Source organism: Tachypleus tridentatus, chromosome 4 (genome assembly GCF_004210375.1).
Source record: "Tachypleus tridentatus isolate NWPU-2018 chromosome 4, ASM421037v1, whole genome shotgun sequence".
Lineage (NCBI taxonomy): Eukaryota > Metazoa > Arthropoda > Merostomata > Xiphosura > Limulidae > Tachypleus > Tachypleus tridentatus.
Window position 1 is genome coordinate 105,098,708 of NC_134828.1, and position 22,313 is coordinate 105,121,020.

Consider the following 22,313-nt stretch of genomic DNA (forward strand, 5'->3'; position numbering starts at 1 on the left):
CTGTTTTAACACTATCGATCTTCATTTTCATCTACTGTTCCAACACTGATGGTCTTCAATTTCACTGTCTGTTTCAATACTATTGGTTTTAAGTTTTACTGTCTGTTTCCACAGTCTTGGTCTCCACTTTCACTTCCATTTCAACAACATTGATGTTGGCTTCCACTAACTGTTTTCACACTGTTGGTCTCCACTTTCACTTCCATTTCAACACCATTGATGTTGGCTTCCACTAACTGTTTTCACACTGTTGGTCTCCACTTTCACTTCCATTTCAACACCATTGATGTAGGCTTCCACTAACTGTTTTCACACTGTTGGTCTTCACTTTCACTTACTCTTTCATCACTGCTGGTCTTCAAATTCACTTTCTGTTTCAATTCAATTGGTCATTAGTTTCACACTGTATTTCAACACTACTTGTATTGAATTTCACTGACTGTTATAAAACTACTCGTCTTCAATTTTAATGTCTGTTTAACACTTGGTGTTCAGTTTCACTGTCAGTTTTCACACTTTTCGTCTTCACTTTAGCTTCCGTTTCAACATGATTGGTCTTGAATTAAACCGACCGTTTTCACACTGTTCTTCTTCACTTTCACTGTCTTATCCAACACTGTTAATTTTCAATTTCACCGTCTGTTTCAACACTGTTTGTCTTCATGTTCGCTGTCTGTTTGAACACTATTGATCTTCACTTTGACTGACTGTTCCAACACTGTTGGTCTTCAGTTTCTCTCTGTGTGTCACACTTGATAGTCAATTTTACAGACTGTTTTAACACTATTGTTTTTCACTTTCACTAACTGTTCCAACACTGTTGGTCTTCACTTTCACTTCCATTTCAAGACTACTGGTCTTGACTTCCACTGACTGCTTTCACACTCTTGGCCTTCACTTTCACTGTTTGTTTTAACACTATTGGTCTGCAGTTTCAATGGGTGTTTCAACACTGTTCGTCTTCAAGTTTACTGTCTGTTTCAATAGTGCTGGTGTACAGTTTTACTGACTGTCTAAAAACTTTTGGTCTTGAATTTCACTGTCTACTTCAACACTGATGGTCTTCACTTTTACCGTCTGTTTCAACAATATTGGTCTTCACTTTCACGGACTCTTTCAACATTGATGGTGTTCAATTTCATTGTGTGTTTCAATACTATTGGTTTTCAGTTTTACTGTCTGTCTGCACGCTCTTGGTCTTCACTTTCACTGACTGTTTCAACAGTGTAGGTCTTCAATTTCACTGATTTTTATCAACACTATTGGTCTTCGGTTTCACTGTTTCAATAGTATTGGTCTTCACTTTCAATGACTGTTTCAGTAGTGTCGGTCTTAAATTTTACGGTCTGTGTCAACAGTGTAGGTCTTCAATTTTACTGATTTTATCAGCACTATTGGTCTTCGGTTTCACTGACGGTTTGCGTAGTGTTGATGCTCAATCTCACTGTTTCAACAGTTTTGGTCTTCACTTTCAGTGACTGTTTGAGTAGTTTCGGTCTTCACTTTCACTGAATGTTTTTCTACAGTGGAGATCTTTAATTTCACTGTCAGTTTCAGCAGTGTTGGTTTTCAGTTTCAATGTCTATTTGTGAACTGTGTTGGTCTTTAATTTGAGTGTAGTTTTCAACACTATTGGTCTTCAGTTTTAATATTTTCACACTCTTAGTATTCACGTTCAATTCTATTTCCACACTATTCCTGTTTTCTTCCACTGGTAATTTTCACATTGTTGATCTACACCTTCACTGACTGTTTCTGCACTGTATATCTTCAAGTTCACTGTTTGTTTCAAGACAATTTGTGTTAAGATTCAATGACTGTTTTCACGCTGTTCGTCTTCACTTTAACAGTTTGTTTCAACAATATTGGTCTTCACTTTCACCGACTCTTCCAACACTGTTAGTGTTCAATTTCACTGTCTGTTTCTATACTATTGGTGTTGACTTTCACTGACTGTTTCAACACTATTGGTACTCTCTTTTACTGACTAATTCAACACTGTTGGTCTTCAACTTCACTATCGGACTGCAGTTTTACAGTTTCTTTCAACAATGTTGGTATTCAATTTCACTGTCTGTTTCAATAATAGTGGTCTTCAGTTTTACTTCTGTTTGTACACTGTTGGTCTACACTTTCACATTGTCTCAACATTGATGGTCTTGAATTCCAATGACTCTTTTCACCATGGTGGTCTTCACTTTCACTGTGTCTTCCATCACTGTTGGTTTTCAATTTCACAGTCTGTTTAAACAATTTTGAGCTTTAGTTTCAATCTCTGTTTTCACATTGTTGGTCTTCACTTTCACTTGTGTTTCAACACTACTGGTCTTTAGTTTCAGTGACTCTTTTCATACTGTTGGTCTTCACTTTCAGTAACTCTTTCAACACTATTGGTGTTTAGTTTCACTGACTGTTTTCACACTGTACGTCTTCAGTTTTACGGTCTGCTTCAACAATATTGGTCTTCACTTTTACGGACTTTTCCAACACTGTTGGTGTTGAATTTCACTATGTGTTTCAATATTACTGGTTTTCAGTTTTACTGTCTCTCTGCACACTCTTGATCTTCACTTTCACTGTCTGTTTCAACACTTTTTTTCTGTTTCCCTGCCTGTTTCAAGACTAATAGTGTTCAATTTCACTCTCTGTTTCAACAGTGTATTCTTCATTTTCAGTCTGTTTCAGTAATGATGATCTTGACTTTTACTCTATATTTTAACACTACTGGTATTCAATTTCAATGACTGTTTCAATGGTGTTGGTTTTCAGTTTCACTGTCTGTTTGAAATGCGTTGTTCTTTAATTTGACTGTCTGTTTCAATGGTATTTGTCTTCACTTTACTCTATATTTTAACACTACTGGTTTTAACTTTCAATTACTGATTAAACAGTATTGGTATTGAATTTCACCGTCTCTGTCAAAAATGTTGGTCTTCACTTTCACTGAATGTTTCAACAGTGTACGTCTTCAATTTCACTTACTTTATCAACACTATTGGTCTTCGGTTTCACTGACGGTTTGAACAGTGTTGGTGTTCAATTTCACTGTGTTTCAACAGTGTTGGTCTTCATTTTCAATGACTGTTTCAGTTGTGTCGATCTTCACTTTGACGATCTGTTTCAACAGTGTTGGTCTTCACTTTAACTGAATGTTTCAATAGTGGAGATCTTCAATTTCTCTGTTAATTTCAGAAGTTTTGGTTTTCAGTTTCACTGTCTGTTTGAAAGGCGTTGGTCTTTAATTTGACTGTGTGTTTCAATAGCATTTGTCTTCATTTCTACCCTCTTTTAACACAACTGGTCATCACTTTCAATGACTGTTTCAATAGAGTACATCATCAATTTCACGGTCTGTTTCAGCTTTCAACCCCTGTTTAAACACTATTGTTCTTCAGTTTAAGTGACAGTTTTCACACTGTTGGTCTTAACTTTTACTGACTGTTTCAATACTGTTGGTCTTCAATTTCAATGACTCTTTCAACACTCTTGGTCTTCAATTTCACTGATCGTTTTATCATTGTTTCAGTATGTTGTTGAGACTTCTCGCTGCTGAAAACTCATGTTTCTAGTGCTCTGATGAGACTTCTTATTACTGATAACTTACGTTCGTCGTATTCTGGTGAGACTTGTCGTTGTTGAAAACTCATGTTTCTAGTGCTTTGATGAGACTTCTTATTACTGATAACTTACGTTCGTCGTATTCTGGTGAGACTTGTCGTTGTTGAAAACTCGTGTTATAGTATTATTACTCTGGTGACACTTTTACTAACCGATAACCCGTATTTGTAGTTTTCTGGTGGGACTTCTGGTAACTGAAAACTCATTTCTGTAGCGTTCTGGTGAGACTTCTGATTACTTATAACTCATGTTTGGGGTTTACTGGTGGGACTTCTGGTAACTGAAAACTCATATTTATAGTGTTCTGATGAGACAAAAGGTAAGAAGGTATACAGTGAAGGGTCAGGAATAAACAGGATAACTGTGTGCTGAGCAGCTGAACTGAATTCAATTGGACAGCTTTCCAAACATACCACAAATATTCCAAAGTCTCTAAATCCAGATAATGCATGTAAGAATAACTATAAGTTGGAATAAAAATATAAGTAAAGTAAGTGTGTTAAAGAGATTTTGGTTTTCTATGTTTGATGTTCCATGTTTGTATAGAAAGTGTTCTGCTAAGAGCCACTCAACAATAACATATCGTTATATCACAGTGTAAAATCTGAATGACAGTGTTATTAATTCCTAACAAGTTAGTGTAGAATATCCTGTTTGTTGTCAACATTATTCATACATGTTCTTCCATTATCTAAAAAGTTAATGTTGAACTTTGATTTCATCCGCTATTTCAAACTCAGCGCGAGAAAAGGCCACCATAAACAGGAGACAGAGTTAAACTGATGGACAGACCACACACTGTTCACGATATATACAAAACAAGTAGTACATAATGTTCTCTGTCCAGTCACATTCAAATAATGTCTGCAGCTACTTTCAAAGCTGGCCTTCATTTGTTGTTGTGCAGATCCATTCTGCAATATCATAAAAAGGTAAGATAAAAAGATTGCAGTAAGTAAACCACTAAGAACATTGTACAAAAAACGAGACATGAGTAATTATTATGTGAAGAAATGAAAATTAGTTAACAAATACAATCATAGGATTTTGAATTAGGAGTTAAAAAAACAATAGGTAGGGTGTCTACTGGAGAAACTCGTCAGAATTTACATGTTAACAAACATGAAACTCTGGATTGGTGTTAATTCTTCTTTGTAACATGCACTGAAAGAATGTTACAAAACTAAAGAGTCTAAAATATTTTTGAGTAAAACTGTTACTAAACATTTAGTATTATGTTTTGCTTAAAGTTTAAAATTTGATACGTGGGTTGTACACCCAACATCTGAAAGATGCTCCCAAATCGTGGTTGGATAAAAAAAAAAGCAGTTAGAGAGACAGATTAAAAAAAAAAAAGCACAGAGCAATACGGTGATAGGTAATTGCTTTTTTGTAACTCACAAATTATGTTATATTTCCAGATTAGTTTTAACACCATATTACGCATGGGATTTTTCCTGACTAACAACATCCGAATTTATCTTTATTCTTGTACATATTTCACGAGTGAAGACGGAAAAACCTATTGTATTCAAAAAACCGAGCACCTCGCTAGTACAGCGGTATGTTTTCTCCGGATTTACAACGCTAAACTCAGGGGTTCGATTCCCCTTAGTGGGCTCAGCAGATAGCCCGATGTGGCCTTGCTATAAAAAAAAAACACAAACACTCAAAAACCGATCGCAATCTAGTAGTACGAGTTAATAAAATATTGGATTGTTCATGAAAATAGTCAGAAAAGTTGAGTAACTCATGGTTTTCGTTTATAAAGCAAAATAGTGAAGAAACAGGACACACGAACATTAAAGTATAAGTATTCTTTGTAGTGATAACACTGATCTGGAATTAATACTTAAAGAAATCATCCACATCAAACAACTTTAACCAACACCGAATATCATGTAGTGTTCATTAAAATCGTTTTGTTTAATTTATGATTATTTCAGCAATATATTTTATTTAGTTAGTTAAAAATATGTATTTTTATTTTGCTTTGAATACTGAAGATGTAATCTGTAAAATATTGAAAACTTTATTACTGTCCCTTTCTGTTATATCAAAGTAATTCTTCATCTTCAATATAGTTATACTATTAATCGTCAAACATCGTTTTCCTTGGATACACTGATTGCTAATGTCTTGATATGACCATATGTAAATGAACTGTTGCCTGTATGCTGTGACTCTGAAAAATGGGACTTTAAAGTTAAAAAGTCAACCTTGAAATTTGCTTGCTTTCAGAATGCATTTTTCGACACGCGATTCCAAAGTTTCTCTACTTTAAAGAACCAAACCGAAATGTTCAAAAGTCGTTAGATTATCAGATTTGTCTAAACAAACTATTCATTTGATTTACATTTGGCTTAAAGCTACACGAGGGTTATCTACGCTGGTCATCCGTAATTTAGCAGTGAAAGAATAGACGCACCGAGTCATCACCATACACTAACCACTCTTTCACAAACGAATAGTGAGACTGACCCTAACAATATTCTCCCTCCCCCCTAACACATATCATAAAGAGTGAGCATGTTTGGTGAAGTAAAAGTTGGATCAAGAATTTCCAACACAACATCAACAGAATATACATTTTACTGAAAAAGTTCAAAGTGTACTGTACTAACCAGTTGATACCAGTGTTGATTACACCGATGTACTAAACATGTGGAACCAATGAAATGAAGACAAATTGTTCAGTGTGAACATGTTCAAAATTTGAGGCTAAGTTGACTGACTAACAGCATTCATTCCTAGTTTCATCCTGGCGACCAGATTGTTAACCTATGTAATTATAGCATAAATAATCAGTACTAACTAAAGGTCTTCAGTTCTCTCTTCCACCACGTAAACTCTATATGTACCTAATTCAGTTTTACTTTCAAATCACAACACAGACACCTAAAGGACCTTCTTATGAAAGATAAAATAACTCTTTATTTTTCATGCCTTTTCTACCCTTTATGAATTTATGTCTAATATTCGTCCTTACCATTTAAGCCCTGAAGAAGTCTTTTAAAAGAACTATCATTAAATAAAAATATTTGTTACATCGTCCGACAATACCATTGTTATTCTTAACTAAAATAATTACTTGATCAAAATGGTAGTTATTCTTAACAACTCTACCACATTTAAATTCCTTATCAATGCCTATTAATTCATTATTATCCAAGTTCACACTTTTTATGTTAAAAGAAGCTTTTAGATTTGAAGCTGTGTTCCAACTGTTGTTAGAGCTTTATATAAAATCATTTAACAACCATCATAATAAATGTTCAGCTTGTAAACAATCTCAAAGTGACACTTTTAGTGTCAAACAACTTACATTATTGATACATTTACATTATTATGAAATTTAGGTCTGTGTTTGTAAGTTCAAGCCGAAACGTAATGTTTATATTTTTTTTATGGTGTAATCAGTTTTGTTGAGTTCCTTTATTTTTATGATTTAAAAACAGTAACTATTTGCCTGGATGGAATTACCAAGCTTGTAATCACTTGTCATTTTGTGAAAAGGTTGCCTTGAAATTTTTATCATCTTAAGCTGAATACAAAAGTTAACTGTCTAAAGATGCTTCAAGATTGATTTGTTCGTGAAGAAATACACGAAATACATCAATTAATTCAGATATTTTCTTTAAGTTTTATTATTAACATCACCTACATGAAATTGATTTTTATGTGTTCTGATCATGGTAGTATGATGTTCTATTCAACCAATATTAATAGTATGTATATATATCCTTCTGTTGCATTTAAGCCATATTAAGTTAATATGTAGTACAAGATTAAGAGAAGTAGCAGAAGTCTACTAGATATAAGTGATCCCACAAAACTTTATTCTTTGCAATATAAAACATGAAAATGGACATCAACCAACTTTTATCTAGGAAAATTGTGCAGAAGACCAACTTCAAGTCAGCAAATGAAAAATTCCTGCAATAATGTTATCTCAACTTCCATGAGAAATAGAGGAGGAATTAAAGAAAAGGGTATTTATTTTCAGCATCCAATACTTGTGTCTTGATTATCTAAAAATAAGTTCAGTCTTCCTGTGATAACTCATCTTCCCTGTAAAGACCTCTACTTTTATTCGTACCCCTAAGATTAGGCCTAACTGAGATCAACCGCATATATAAATAAGAGGTTCGAAGGTAATTATGCATGTTTATTTGTTATATTTAGCATTTTGTACTATCTTAATTTGTATTTCTTTGAAGCAAATTATATATTTTAGTTGAGATTCACTTTGTCATATAAAAGGGAACTAGAAGTTTATTTCTAATCTTTTACTACATTAGAGAAAGTTATTATGTCATAATTTGTAATATAAAGATTGATAATTTTCATACATGAATTTATTACAGTATAATTAATGTTTAAAAATTCTATCTATATAAATTGTTTTCAGTTTAATATGTTATCTGCACTAGTAGATCAAAGATGAAAATTATTTTGAATTTTCTGTGTTAGTTTTTCGCAATGATTATTGAAGTAAATTAAGAAACTACAGATAATTCAGTAACATGAACTGTTACTTTGTCTCCTTACAGACAATGTTTAAACTGAGATAATCTGTAGGAATTATAGGAGGATGTCCCAATCATGCTCTTTACTTTATTTGCATTGCAAGTAAGAGATGTTGATTTATAGTGAAATGCAGTACATTTTTCACTATCCAGACTTACAATTATTCTATTCTTATGACTCTAGTACTTACATGTAAGACTACTTTATTTACATACAAAAAATAGAGTTGTTTTAACTTGAAACTTTAATTCAAGCAGTGAAAATATATGAATAGAATTCTTCATATATCACAGGTTTGCACCATCAGTCAAACAGGAATCATTCCATTTTTACAATTATTTTTAAGGTAATTGTCAATGAATGTTATTTAATGCCTTTACAATATTTTCCCAGCATATTTTTGGTAATTGCTCGTAAAATTAACACAGGAATATGATGTTATTTCCTAATAGATTTAAAATTTAAGCCTAAATGTACAACAATGGATTTTTTTCCTTTCACATAGATACAAAAATTTCCATTGCACTAAACAGATTTTTGGCTTTAGATTTTAAAGCATTTACAAAATTTTCATCAGCACAGATGGTAAATATAAACTTTTTTAATTTTGAAAGAAATGTTCATGTTAGGGCAGAAGTGTAAGAATTCTCTTTCTAAAAATACCTAAATAGGTTGTTTTTTTTTAATATCCACTAACAAGATATAAACTGTGCCTACCACAATTGTTAGTATAATCTGCTCCATGTAGAGAAAAATAATTTAAAGTAGGAGACTATTTGTGGCATGATATTCATTACCAGTGTATAAAAAGTACAGTTATATAGATGTACATTTAACTACACCTTGGAACAAAAAAACCTTCTGCTTCTTTGGTTAAACGTGTTTTATTTGAAGTTACCAAAACTGCAATAATAAATGTGTTAATTTTGAAACTGGTTGATGAAATAGACAATTCTCTGTAAAGAAAACAACATAATATTATATGTCATTTAATAGATTAGAAGTTTGGTTTTTCTAGTGGTTATAGATAATATATAATGTCAAAGAAAACTTGGTTATTTATGAAAGAGAGGATGTTTATGGTTATCTAAACAAATAAGATTGAAGACTATAAAAATTGCTTTACTTGAATAATATTTATAGTATGAATTCCATATTTCTTGGTGAATAAATTAGAAAAGAAACTGACAGAGCAAATGTCGTAATTTTCTTACTTGTGGATGTTGAGGATTGTTTTAAATATTTCCTTTTAAAATTTAAACTTGTATTAAAAATTGCTTTACTAACTACATTTTCATACCAATGTTGTTTGAATCATGGACTATGGTAGTGGTTAATAACAGAAATTGCAAGGAAATGTGTACAACTCTAAGAGGTTAACATTTCTTATAACTGTTATCACATTTAACCCTTATGTACTGTACACACCTTTCTGGCACAAGCTGAATGTGTTACCAGTGACTCTAAATTGTGATTTGCTAGTTCTCAAGGATAACTTTACGTGACATCGACATTCCTGTCTATATATTTCATTACAGTCTTTAAACATAACACTTTATTCTCCTATAGAAGAATAGTGAACTGTTCAAATGTCTCCAGTTTTGGGTATCATTTAAAAATCATTGTGTTTACATTGTTTGTGAAGGACTGATATCCTACATTTACTTGTTTTTCTTATAAAGTTTTCTTTACTTGTTTTAATGTGTTAATTTTGTTAGTTATAAGCTTTAGTTGTATGGCTTGTGTTTTTTAGTTTGTAAATTCTTTCTTGGACTTTGACAAATCCATTAAAATAGTTTTTTCCTTTTTATTCAAATCAAGAAACAACTGAATAAATATCTATAGATATGTTGTAAGAATGGTTGAGATGCTGATACAGATTTCAAAAAAGAAACACCAACTATTTGAACATTTTCGAATAGTTGTCTTTTCTTCATTTTCTTTTATTATCATGGAAAAGAATAGTCAAGCATCTGAAAGTGCTTGAGCTTTGGGTACTGTTTTTTTTTCTAATCTCTTGCATCATTTTTGTGTGATCCTGTGTTGCTAACTCTCTTATCTGAAGGTACTAATATGTATACACAGTATTATCATTTCTTTTAAAGTATCCTTTTATTGATTCTTTAATTAAATATTTTTTGTATTCAGTTACATTTATCTAAACATATTCTACTATAAATTTTTGTAAAAATAATCACCCAAAAGTCTAGTCTTACAGTATTAATATTATACAATTTATTTTGTTCTGAATTTAGTGTTTCTACTTTTCAAATGAAGCAGATTTTGATATGTAGTGTAACCATGTTTATAAGGTAAGTACTGCCTCCAACTTTGCCTTTTTCTTTATCATAATTTTCAGTGAATTTGATTTTCTTGTTATTTTCAGAGTTCAATATTTAGCTATAAAAATACTACTACTTAAACCAATTTAAATAATATTTGAGTGAATTTGAAAATAATTAATGTTGGATGTTACTCATTCTGTGGCATACGTGTAATTGTACAAATATTATTAGAGTACGTTCTAAAAAGAATATTTCAAAGGATTAATATTTTTAGAATCAAAACTTGTGGAATAAAAATGTGTTTAAAAGTAGAGAATTTCCTAATAGAATTAATGTGAATAAAAGTTTTAAGTTCTAATAGAATTGTACACCTCTGGTATTTTGTGTATTTCACTTGATTGTTGTCAGATAGTTATTGAATCAAGTTAGATGTGTAATCCAGCCACTGTGAGTGTTAAACATATATAATAGATAGTAATATTTCAGATGAACTTTGATTATTTCATCTAACTTACAATGCAACTCACAGTTGATTCAAAATATCAGGCTGTTGTATATGAAATGTCAGATTTTTAAAGGAAAATGTGAAATAAGTCCATCTTATTTTCTTTTAACTTATTTAATCAAAATAAGCTCCTTTAGATCCAATACACTTCTGCCAGCGAGTTGCAAGTTTATAAATGCCGTATTTAAAGAGTTGGATGTCCTTTGATGCAGTGAAGTCTTCGAAGGTACTGTAATTGACATTTGGTTTGCAAATGTTTTTTTCATTAAAAAATTTCCAAATCTTTTAAAAAAGAGATAATCTGTAGGGGAAAGATTTGATAAATGTGGTGGATGAGGTAAAGTTTCATATTGAAATTTGTTTAGGTTTTAGACAGTAATGTGTGAGACATGAGATCGAGTATTGTCATGAAACAGTATGGGTCCACTATGATTGACTAATGCTGGATGTTTTCATGACAACTTTTGAAGCATAATTCCATGTTCACAATAGCATGTTTCTGCTGTAATTGTTTGTCCATTGTTTAAGAATGAATAATGGATCACAGTTGTTGACAATCATCACACACTGACCATAAACTTCTTAAGATGAACAGTTGGTTTTGGTGCTTCTTCATAGCCAAGCCACTGTCTAAATTGTTGTTGATGGTTGTCAAGAATCCAGTTTTCATCACAGGTGACAATTGTATAGAGAAACAGGTGGTTTTTTTTTTGGAGGGAATAAGGAGTGAGGAACAAATTTCAACTTGTTATTTGATGGTTTTCAGTTAATTCCCGAGGTACCCATTTATTGAGCTTTTACACCTTACCAGTTGCTCTAAGATGTTGGGAAACTTCAATAATGTCAGCAAGTTCTCTTACAGTTTGGTGGGTATCTGATTCAACTAAGGCCTCAAATTCTTCCTTCTTAATTGTGTCTAAGGATGGCCTAGAGGTTTATTTAAAAAAACTTGTCACACCAAAGTGAAATCTAAACCAATGCTGTGCTGTCACCAAATACATTAATGATATTACACATTGCTGTCTCTGTATTGTAACCAAGCTAAAACTCATACAAGAAAATCACAAGAATACTAATGTTATCTATGGTGACAAAAATCAGTATAAAATATAATTTAGTTTACAAACTAGAATAAAGTATGACAATGTTTGGAATTGAATCTTAGGAAATCTGTTGTTGGTTTCTGATCAGATTTTAGCACTTGGTTTCGGTTACATATTTTACAGACTGTCTCTGTCTGTACCTGACAATGTCTTTACAGATAAAACTGTTGTACTCGGAAATAAAACATTTGTGAATGTTTGTTGCAAAACGTTTGACATTTGGCTTTCTTTTCCTTAGTTCTATAATTATATATTTTTATCAACTGCTCATATTTTCAAGAATTGAGTTATTTTTACTAATTCAATGGTATGCACTAATAAATGTCAGCCATGAGATTACTGGCAACACAGCACATTATCATCTGTATGTTTGGTTCAGGGTGAATTTCTTACCAATCGACAGTGAAACGCTGCCACATATAACACTTGTTGCTGGAGGAGTACATAAGGTCTTTGGGAAGATAAGAATTCATACAGTGAACTTTATAAATAATGTAGAGACAAAGCACATGATATTTGAAAGGCTTAAATCTTCAGTGATCTCCTTGAAAAAACTTATCAGCCTTTAAGACACCAACATGTTCCAAAAAAAACGTAATCCACAGCAGTGTCTTCATACATGAAATGAAGGTGATTGCTACAAAAGAGAATAGAGAATACTTTGACATACAGAGAAAGCTATCATGATACGTGCATTTCCTAGTACTGTTGACAGATAATAATTAAGGATTTGAGGCTCATGAAGGCTGACAAGCTACAAGTTAACATGTTGCCATGGAATTGATGCTGTTTCTTGGAGAAAGATGGCCAAAGAAATTGAAATTGCAGTAATACTCTTCAATACATGCTTATCACATCCTAAGGTGCAACTCCATTAGACTTTTTGGGCCTTTGCTCTGCTTAAATATGGTCTTGGTAGCCAAAATTCATATGCAGTATTGGAAAATACATCAAGATGCTTTGGCTGTGATTGACCCCACCATTTATTACAAAATCTTAACATATTATCGAAATAATGTTGAATAATAGAACATAATCTCAGCACTCGAGTTGACCTTTTGAACACTGTTTTTAATAAAGTACAGTTAACCTAAACAGTATAAAAACTATTTTGAATTTTTATAAACTTCAGTTTCTTTTCATATATTATTTTGCATTCCACGTGCTTATGTAAATGAGCCATAACTTATTACAAATACATGTATAAAGAATTAATCTACTTACATACTTAAGTCAGAATCTATATATGTACTTTGAACATCATCCCATGAAGACTGTTTTCATAATTCCTTTTCTAACAGTTTTCAATAGCCAGTGAAAAAGTACCTTTATTTGAACTAAGTAAAGACAGACCACCCCACTTACCAAATTGAATCTGAAGAAGCTGCTGGTAAGCAAGTTTTGAAATTTATTTTCTAAAGTATACCAATTTGTTTTAAATTATTTATTGTGCTGAGTACTAAATATTTTTGCATGCATAAATGATTTAAGCTTTAATTAGAATTTTCTCTAGCTGTGGCTCATATGTGAAAAAAAAACATTCAGATGGTATATTTGTGTGAAGTGTTAATAAGTTTCTCTGCAGCAATGAGATGCAAACCATAGATCCTCAGATTCATTGTCTAACCTGCTAACTGTTATTCTTTAGGCTAGACTAGACCTAGTGGTTATTATGCAGGATTGTGAATTTGCGAGAGTCCATGGTTTGCATTCCATTGTAATAAAAAATAGTGCTGTGTGTTTTTGTCTATGGGTGTATAGAACAGTGACAGCCAAAATTCCTCTGTTCAAAAATTGACAATGTTGACTACAGTCACTGTTTTCCTTACTAATCTGTCAGTTCAAAAATGAGGGGTGTATACCACATATAGCTTTGAATGAATATCCAAAATAAACTATTATTCTTTGAATTTGAACAGTTGTTCCCTTCCTTTACACAGTTTAACATCATCTTTGTTTTGTGCATTTTATTAACTGAACCCATTTTACTTTTGTTGTTCCTCGTGCAGCAGTCTGAAAAAAAATCACTGTAATCTCCACAAACTGGTTCACTTTGTGATTTTCAAATACAAACTTACATACTTTTACCAATACTTATTCCACTTGTTTGTTTGTTATTTTTTTCTAGAATTACCACACTTCACATAAATATTCCAAGTTTAAAAGATATGACTTAATTTTATCAGCCATTCAAAATCAGTTACCACTCTTGTAACAATCATACAATCTGTTCAACAAACAGTTTTATTATCTATGTTAGAAATTACTTAATATATTTTTTTTTTACTGAACATATTTAGATTTACATAACAAAAATAATCCCTCAATTTTTTTTCTTTCAGACCTGTCAGCTCTTGAGATATAGCTTTTCAATTTCTTTTCTTTTTTTTTTTCCCATATTTTCTTTCCACAGTTGGAACTTTGTCTGTGTGGTTGTCTCATTGTAAGCTCAGTGAGGTGACAGTATATAAGCTCAGAATTAAGAACCTTTTTAAGGAGTAAAGCATTTGTAACTTTTATAGGAAGTTTATCAAATACTCATAATTCCATATGTGCACTCATAAATAATTACCACATATCATATGACCTTAAATACATACAACAGAATAAGTACTTAAATGTTTCAGCTTCCTGGCCTTGCTTTCCAGTAATACATATTTTTTCTCATTGTTAGCCAAACATTGTCTTCTCTGTTAGAGTGATACAAAAAAGAAGTTTGAGAATTGGATCATTGCTAAATGTGAACAAAAAATACAAACAAGTGTGTGTATCTATATATATAAATGCTAAAAATGCATATATACACTTATAAAGAGGCTGAATATGTTATATTAAAAAGATTATGGAGCCTCAACACACCATCATAGTATGTCTGATTATGTTTTGTCTGACACTTATGTATCTTAACAATAGTCCTGCAACTGTGATATAAATCCAATATGCATCATTTTTCTATGCATTTTTTCCATAATCCAATTTGTATACAAGGAAAGACATTTTCTATTTTATCTGTTCAGTGAGGGGAAGGTATACTGCACATGTGATAAAATGTTTCCATACAACATACAGATGAGAATATTTTAACTTTCCAGTTAGAAACATTATATATATATATATAAGTACTGACAGGACTTTGTAACAACTTTACACAATATATTCAAGTTGTGGTTCTTTTATCAGTTAGATACACTGTTTTTTGTTTTTTTTATTATTTTTGTTTGTTTGTTGTTAAGCTCAAAACTTTACATTTGTTCTGTCCATAGGTGCTGTCTGAAGTCGATTTTTAACATCATAAGCTCTCGGACTTATCAGCGAACCACAGGACAGTAGATATGACATATATTTGCCAAACTGGTACGTTTTTACAATTCTTATGCAATGGTTAGCTACAATAACAACGTTTGTTTGTTGTTAAGCACAGTGCTACAGAATGGACTATTTGTGTTTCACCCACAACAGGTATCAAAACTCAATTTCTACTAAGGTAAGTCTACAGAAATACCACTCTGCCACTGAGGGATATAGTAAAAATTAATATCATTTTAAATATAGAACAACATAGCACTCAAAAAAAATTATATTTTGTAAATATAATGAATATAAACTTAATATTTAGCATTAAGGCAGTTAATATATAGGAGGTGGGACTTCATTCCTCTGGTGGGTTCGGAATGGGAAGATTGTCGTCATGTGGCATAGTGTTTTATTGCTGAAGGCAGATTAGGGTATTCAATTGACTTCTTGTTTTTGACAGAGAAACCAGACACATAAGTCAAACAGAAGTAACAGTTCGTCACATGGTCTTTCTATTCTTGCCATATCATCGAGACAGGAAACGGCATTGTCTTTCTATTGCCTCTGAGCCAAGCTATCAGACAGACAGCATATGTCGCACAACAAATGTCAGGCATCCATTCCCGGTCTTGATCACCAATTTTACAGCCGAAGTACAGATGATATGATTTCTTCACAAGAGCATTCATTGAGCATCTCTGATGAACAAGTGTATACTCGCCACAAATATAGCAGAATGTGTCGCGGCTGTTACGACATTGATGAGGCATATTGACCGACACCATCGTCCTGCAAAACGTATATAACATCTAACTTACTTGTTACAGTACTACTGAGGCAATGCTATATTCTGAAATAATACGTACACACTATAAGGTCTATATTAATCCAATGAGCAGCATCTGTGTATGCAAGCCACTTTTATAGCCTGTTGAGACAGTGTCAAGCTGGCTCTGGGCTGCATACTTCCACAGAACAGCTTCCAACCTGGCCTGATTTCATGCCTGGATATGGCCAGACTGCACAAAACATTTTTCATAGGTCTCTTACAGAAACGAAAATTTTTGGACACAAATATAAGAAAAAACATGACAAAATTGAAGATTTCGATGAAACGGTACGTGATGGGTACATTTGGATGTGATTTTCGTGATCAGCAGCCAAAATCTATAAGGAACATCCAACAGCGTTCAAGAAGCAAAAACTTCGTTATGCACTGTAGCCCTCGTATAACTTTGCGCGAAATTCAAACCAAACTGAACTTCTTTTGCAAATCAAAATTAACATATTATAATATAAAAAATACAAATACTTGGTTTCTAAAATTTTTACGGCACATTTTGAGGAATGTGACGTAAAATTTTATTATATAAAACGAATAAATAATTCCATTAATTCGTAATGTACTTATTATTTAATGTTATTTATTGTTGAATTTTAAACAAAGCTCGAGTACCATCTGCGCTATCTAGAGTGATAGACTAAAAGGCAAGCAACCAGTCAATAACACCTACTGCCACCTGTTGGGCTGCACATCAGCAACAAAAAATGGAAATTTATATGTAAAAACGGCTCGTTTGGGTTGAGAAAATATTTTACGTAGATTCGTATACTTTATATAATAAAGCTGAAACCTAATATACCCTTCGAATCATAACTGATCACTGAGTTTTACTAGTTTAGAGGAATTCCACTCCACAACAGTAACTCTAGATAAATGTATGTGTTTGTGTGCGTGAGTGTGTTGTTTTTTTTCTTATAGCAAAGCCACATCAGGAGAATCGACCCTCTGGTTTTAATGTTGTAAATCCGTAGACTAACTGCTGCCCCCATGGAGGACCTATGAGCAAGAATAGTAAACCAAAACAACAACATTGGGTTTCTTATGACAGTGTAACGTGTATATATCATGTTTTAAATCGCACTTTATTCACCGTAGTGAACATACGTTCATACAGAAGCAGAAGAATAAACTGGACTATTGCTATTAATTAAGTGTTATTAGTTATTCGGCAGTCCATCTATTTAATATACCAGAAATAATTACTGTCTTAACTATATTAACTTCTTCGTCTCCATTAGCTCTGTGGCTTTTCTCAGTTTTCATATTATTACAACCTTAGTTGTTAATTTTAAAAACTGCCACCTATGCTTTCTTGAAGGGTCCGAGATGGCCAGGTGTTTAAGGTACTGCACTAGAAATCTGAGGGTCGCAGGTTCGAGTCCCTGTCCCATCAAACATGCTCATCCTTGTAGTTGTAGGTGCATTATAATGTTACAATCTCTTGGTAGCCAAAGAGTTTGAGGTGGGTGGTGATGACCTTCGCTCTAACCTTACACTGCTAAATTAGGGACGGCTATCTGCGTTAGCTCTCGTGAAGCTTTGCGCGATATTCAAAGCAAACAAGCAGACCACGCAGTCGTGTGTTACACGGTGTAAACATCTACAGAAAAAGAAAAACCCAACAAGGTTGCGCCAAAGTGAAAACATTTCAAAATAAGGTTTGTCTGTTGTTTACCGCAAAGCTGCACATTGGGTTACGTGTGTTTTGCTTACCAGAGTTATCAAAACTCGATTCTTCTTGCCGTAAGACTTTCCCCTGAACATTTCAGAACAGAAGTGAACATTATAACATACTGTACTATTCTTAAGATACTCTATTAATGCTAAGATAACAGTAATTTTCCAACAATTTGTTTTATACAGGAAATGGCAAATTTAATTAATTAAAAGCAGGTTGTTGTTTGTGTCAGTTTTACAGTTTTCTTACTTCTTTCTGGCAGAACACCAGTAGCAGGGTAATGAGTGCTTCGACAATGGAATCATGCAAGTCATCATACGAGGTATTGTAAGTTGCACCTTTATTTTCCTTTTTAAAATAAGTTACAAAATTGTATTTTTGTCTTTATTTATATCTCTGTGTGCTTTAGAATCCCTTTAACACGCTGGCATTTAGTAATAGTTATTAACGTGTCAGATTCGGCAGTTTCATTATTCTAATTTTATCTTAAATTAAATAGAAATGAGATCTATATTATGTCTTTTAGATTAGTTAACGGTAAAAGCGATTAAAATATCAACCATCCAGTAAAGATAAGTTAATTTGGTAGAAATAATCAAATAGTTACCATTCTATTGGCATGTTCGTGTACTCGATTCGGTAGAAGTAATCGACTAGTTATTATTCTATTGACATGTTCGTGTACTCGATTCGGTAGAAGTAATCGACTAGTTACCATTCTATTGACATGTTCGTGTACTCGATTCGGTAGAAGTAATCGACTAGTTACCATTCTATTGACATGTTCAAGTACTCGATGTCATGAAATCTAAAAATTAACCAATTAAACATAGCACAATTAATATTTGATTTAACAAGCAAAGCTTCGACGTTGTTTACGTTATTTTAGTATTTCATATCATCGTTACTTATTCATTATCCATTGAATATATACACGGGTAAAATTCTCATTTACATGTTTATGTTTATAAACTCCAAAAACAGGCGTTTACAGTGGAATTACATAAGGTTGTGATATCATGATTTAAACAAACTTTTATTATCGTTTTCAACAAAACGTCTAATTATTCATTTGTTTCCTTTCATTTGGTTTCTTCAGAATTTTATGATGGTCTGACATGGAAATTGCAGGAAAGCCTGGAATCACATCAAAATAAAATTCTGTAATTTCTTTTGAAGGAGCAAATAAGTCATCTCTATGACTACATACGACAGCATCTAGCTCTGCATTAGCGCCGTCTGTGGGTAGGAAAAGAATAACTCGTCTGTGGCTTAATTTTCGTGACAAAAACTGACCGTATAAGAATTTTTTTTAAATTAAAAGTGTAGCTATTTGCTAAGAAGTCATTTTTAGAATTTTACAAATTACATCTTGGTGTTTATGATAGAAAATTTTCTGATTGTAATAAAAAACGTCGTTAATTTTTGCCAAAGTTCCTATGATTTGTGTCATGCCAAACCTGCTCGCCCTTTCAGCCGTGGGGACGTTATATCCTAATATCCTATAGCGAACTTACTAAACTAACTAATCACAATTTCGTTCCTTACACAGAAGTACGTGCGTGATCAAACCTAGATAATGTTTTTAATTAGTTCTCGCTGTTCTTAATGGTTGCTGTGTTCATTATCGAATGAAGTTTCCAATTCTAATAATAAAAGTTCAATGCTTCGCGTATCAGGAGTAATCGATTCCATTTTGAGAGTCGCGGGTTCGAATACCCATCACAGCAAACACAAATTTAGTAGTGTAATACTAAAGGGAAAGCAGCTGGTCATCACCACCTACCACCAACTCTTCTTAGGCTATTCTTTTACCAATGTAGAGTGGGATTGATCGTCACATTATAAAGAACTCACGGTTGAAAGGGCATTATAATTTAACGGTCAATTCCACTATACATTTGTTAAAGAATAGCCCAAGAGTTGCTTAATTAGGTACGGCGTATTGTGGATTCGAATCCACAACCCTCAGAATGCGAGTCGACCGCTCTAACCACGTGGTCATGCCGGGCCTATTGGGCTTGATCGAATTAATCTGGTAACATTTTTGTCCAGTAGAAAATTACTATTGGAGATTAAATATCTCGTCTTTATTTGTTACCTTCATAGGCTTTATTTAAAATTAAAACAAAAATTATGTAACATAATTGATGAAGAAAGAGCTATCCGAGTTAAATACCCCCATATATATATATATATATAGTATGTATATTTATGTATTTTTGTGGTAATTTCTATCATCCCAGTACTTTAAGGAAATAATTTACTCGTCAATATTTTATTCAGACCATTTAAACTAAACTGTGGTTTATGTTTCAAATCACCACATAAAACAATCAAAAACGAATTGAGAAACGTACCTTGTTAAGGTTTTCCGGAGCTGTGTATTTTTATACTCAGGTTTGGGTTCTGGTCATTAGAATATTGGACATGGACTGTAAATGTCGCGAAAGAACGTTTTGGAGGGTCACCTTGATCCAACATAAGAAATAAATAAAAATATTTATAGATGTATGGTACTTATCATAACATCAACACGTTAACTGGGTAAAACGTGGCCCACAGGTTAGCGTGTACTATATGTTTTAGTTGTTACTACTGGAATACACATGAGTATTGTATGTTTCAGTTGTTACTACTGAAACACACCTGAGTATTGTATGTTTCAGTTCTTACGTAATAAATATTTTTCTTAGTTCGTAAACGTTATTCCAGATGGTAATAACAAAGGCCTTGGTAGTTCATTATACTTGTCATAAAACGTTATGTTAGGCCTATAATATTTTTAACACTATATCCATAATCTAGTCACTTATTGATTTTCAAGAATTAAGTAAATAAGTAAGACAATCCGTATACAATTTCTACATAGTGTCTGTTGAAGTTTTAGTGAACTCTCCTGAAGAAGTTATAAAGTGAAAAGTTGAGTATGTTATTAAATACAGTTAACATGTTGGTGTTGTAAGGTCGTTTATTTCTAGTAATAAATATCAATTCGCATGTTTTGCTAAAGAATTGATTAATGTATTAAATAATTAGAATTTCAGTGTACAAGTTTGTCAATATCACGAAAGAAACGAAGACGGTTGATTCTAATTTTTGGATAAGCTCCAATACTAAAACAATGTATGGTATAATAATATTTGTTATAAATTAAAATGCTAATGAGAACAAGCGTAAAGTATTTCAACTGTTCGCACTTTTCTCGAGAAATTATAACTACTCAAATATATTCTGGATCATTTGGGGCAAGTAAAGTATTGTATGAGAATCGCTTATTGCAATCAAACAAGACATATGTGTTTAAAACAATTAAATTGTTGTGTAGGTTTGTAATTTAAATAGCAATAATAAGTGTTAAGAACAAGTAAAGAAGACATGTTGGGTAGGTTTGTAATCTCAACAGCAATTATAAGTGTTATGAACAAGTAAAGAAGACATGTTGGGTAGGTTTGTAATCTCAATAGCAATTATAAGTGTTAAGAACAAGTAAAGAAGGCTGTTGGGTAGGTTTGTAATCTCAATAGCAATTATCAGTGTTAAGAACAAGTAAAGAAGACATGTTAGGTAGGTTTGTAATCTCAATAGCAATTATAAGTGTTAAGAACAAGTAAAGAAGACATCTTGGGTAGGTTTGTAATCTCAATAGCAATTATAAGTGTTAAGAACAAGTAAAGAAGACATGTTGGGTAGGTTTGTAATCTCAATAGCAATTATAAGTGTTAAGAACAAGTAAAGAAGACATGTTAGGTAGGTTTGTAATCTCAATAGCAATTATAAGTGTTAAGAACAAGTAAAGAAGACATGTTGGGTAGGTTTGTAATCTCAATAGCAATTATAAGTGTTAAGAACAAGTAAAGAAGACATCTTGGGTAGGTTTGTAATCTCAATAGCAATTATAAGTGTAAAGAACAAGTAAAGAAGACATGTTGGGTAGGTTTGTAATCTCAATAGCAATTATAAGTGTTAAGAACAAGTAAAGAAGACATGTTAGGTAGGTTTGTAATCTCAATAGCAATTATAAGTGTTAAGAACAAGTAAAGAAGACATGTTAGGTAGGTTTGAAATCTCAATAGCAATTATAAGTGTTAAGAACAAGTAAAGAAGACATGTTGGGTAGGTTTGTACTCTCAATAGCAATTATAAGTGTTAAGAACAAGTAAAGAAGACATGTTGGGTAGGTTTGTAATCTCAATAGCAATGATAAGTGTTAAGAACATGTAAAGAAGTCATGTGGGTTAAGATTGTAATTTAAATACCAATTAAAAGTGTTAAGAACAAGTAAAGACATGTTGGGTAGGTTTGTAACTTAAATACCAATGATAAGTGTTAAAAACAGGCAAAGAAGTCATGTTAGGTAGGTTTGTACATTCATCAACTGTCTGGTCAGGAACAGATAGTTTTTCACAGTGTTTATTATACTTTACGAATTTTTTGACATAATAGTGTGAACAGT

At 32.4% G+C, this 22,313-nt stretch overlaps 2 long non-coding RNA genes across 14 annotated transcripts in view; one reads left to right on the plus strand and one right to left on the minus strand.

Annotated features, from left to right (window-relative positions):
• LOC143249829 (uncharacterized) overlaps positions 1-20,861 on the plus strand; it is an 87,320-nt gene extending 66,459 nt beyond the window's left edge. The window contains exons 1-8 of one of the 12 annotated variants that reach the window (XR_013027994.1): positions 7,632-7,772; positions 8,654-8,733; positions 10,404-10,460; positions 11,067-11,164; positions 13,343-13,431; positions 15,305-15,395; positions 18,120-18,179; positions 18,957-20,861. This is a non-coding gene — a long non-coding RNA (uncharacterized LOC143249829). Of the gene's footprint in view, positions 1-7,442; positions 7,611-7,631; positions 7,773-8,171; positions 8,251-8,653; positions 8,734-10,403; positions 10,461-11,066; positions 11,165-13,342; positions 13,432-15,304; positions 15,396-18,089; positions 18,185-18,956 lie in introns of those variants that run through there. The other 11 variants (XR_013027997.1, XR_013027990.1, XR_013027988.1 and 8 more) reach the window with 11 other exon arrangements.
• Positions 18,797-22,313, minus strand: part of LOC143249827 (uncharacterized) — a 95,308-nt gene continuing 91,791 nt past the window's right edge. For both annotated transcript variants that reach the window (XR_013027982.1, XR_013027985.1), the window contains exons 2-3: positions 20,218-20,328; positions 18,797-18,994 (exon numbers count right to left, since the gene is read on the minus strand). This is a non-coding gene — a long non-coding RNA (uncharacterized LOC143249827). The remainder of the gene's footprint in view (positions 18,995-20,217; positions 20,329-22,313) is intronic.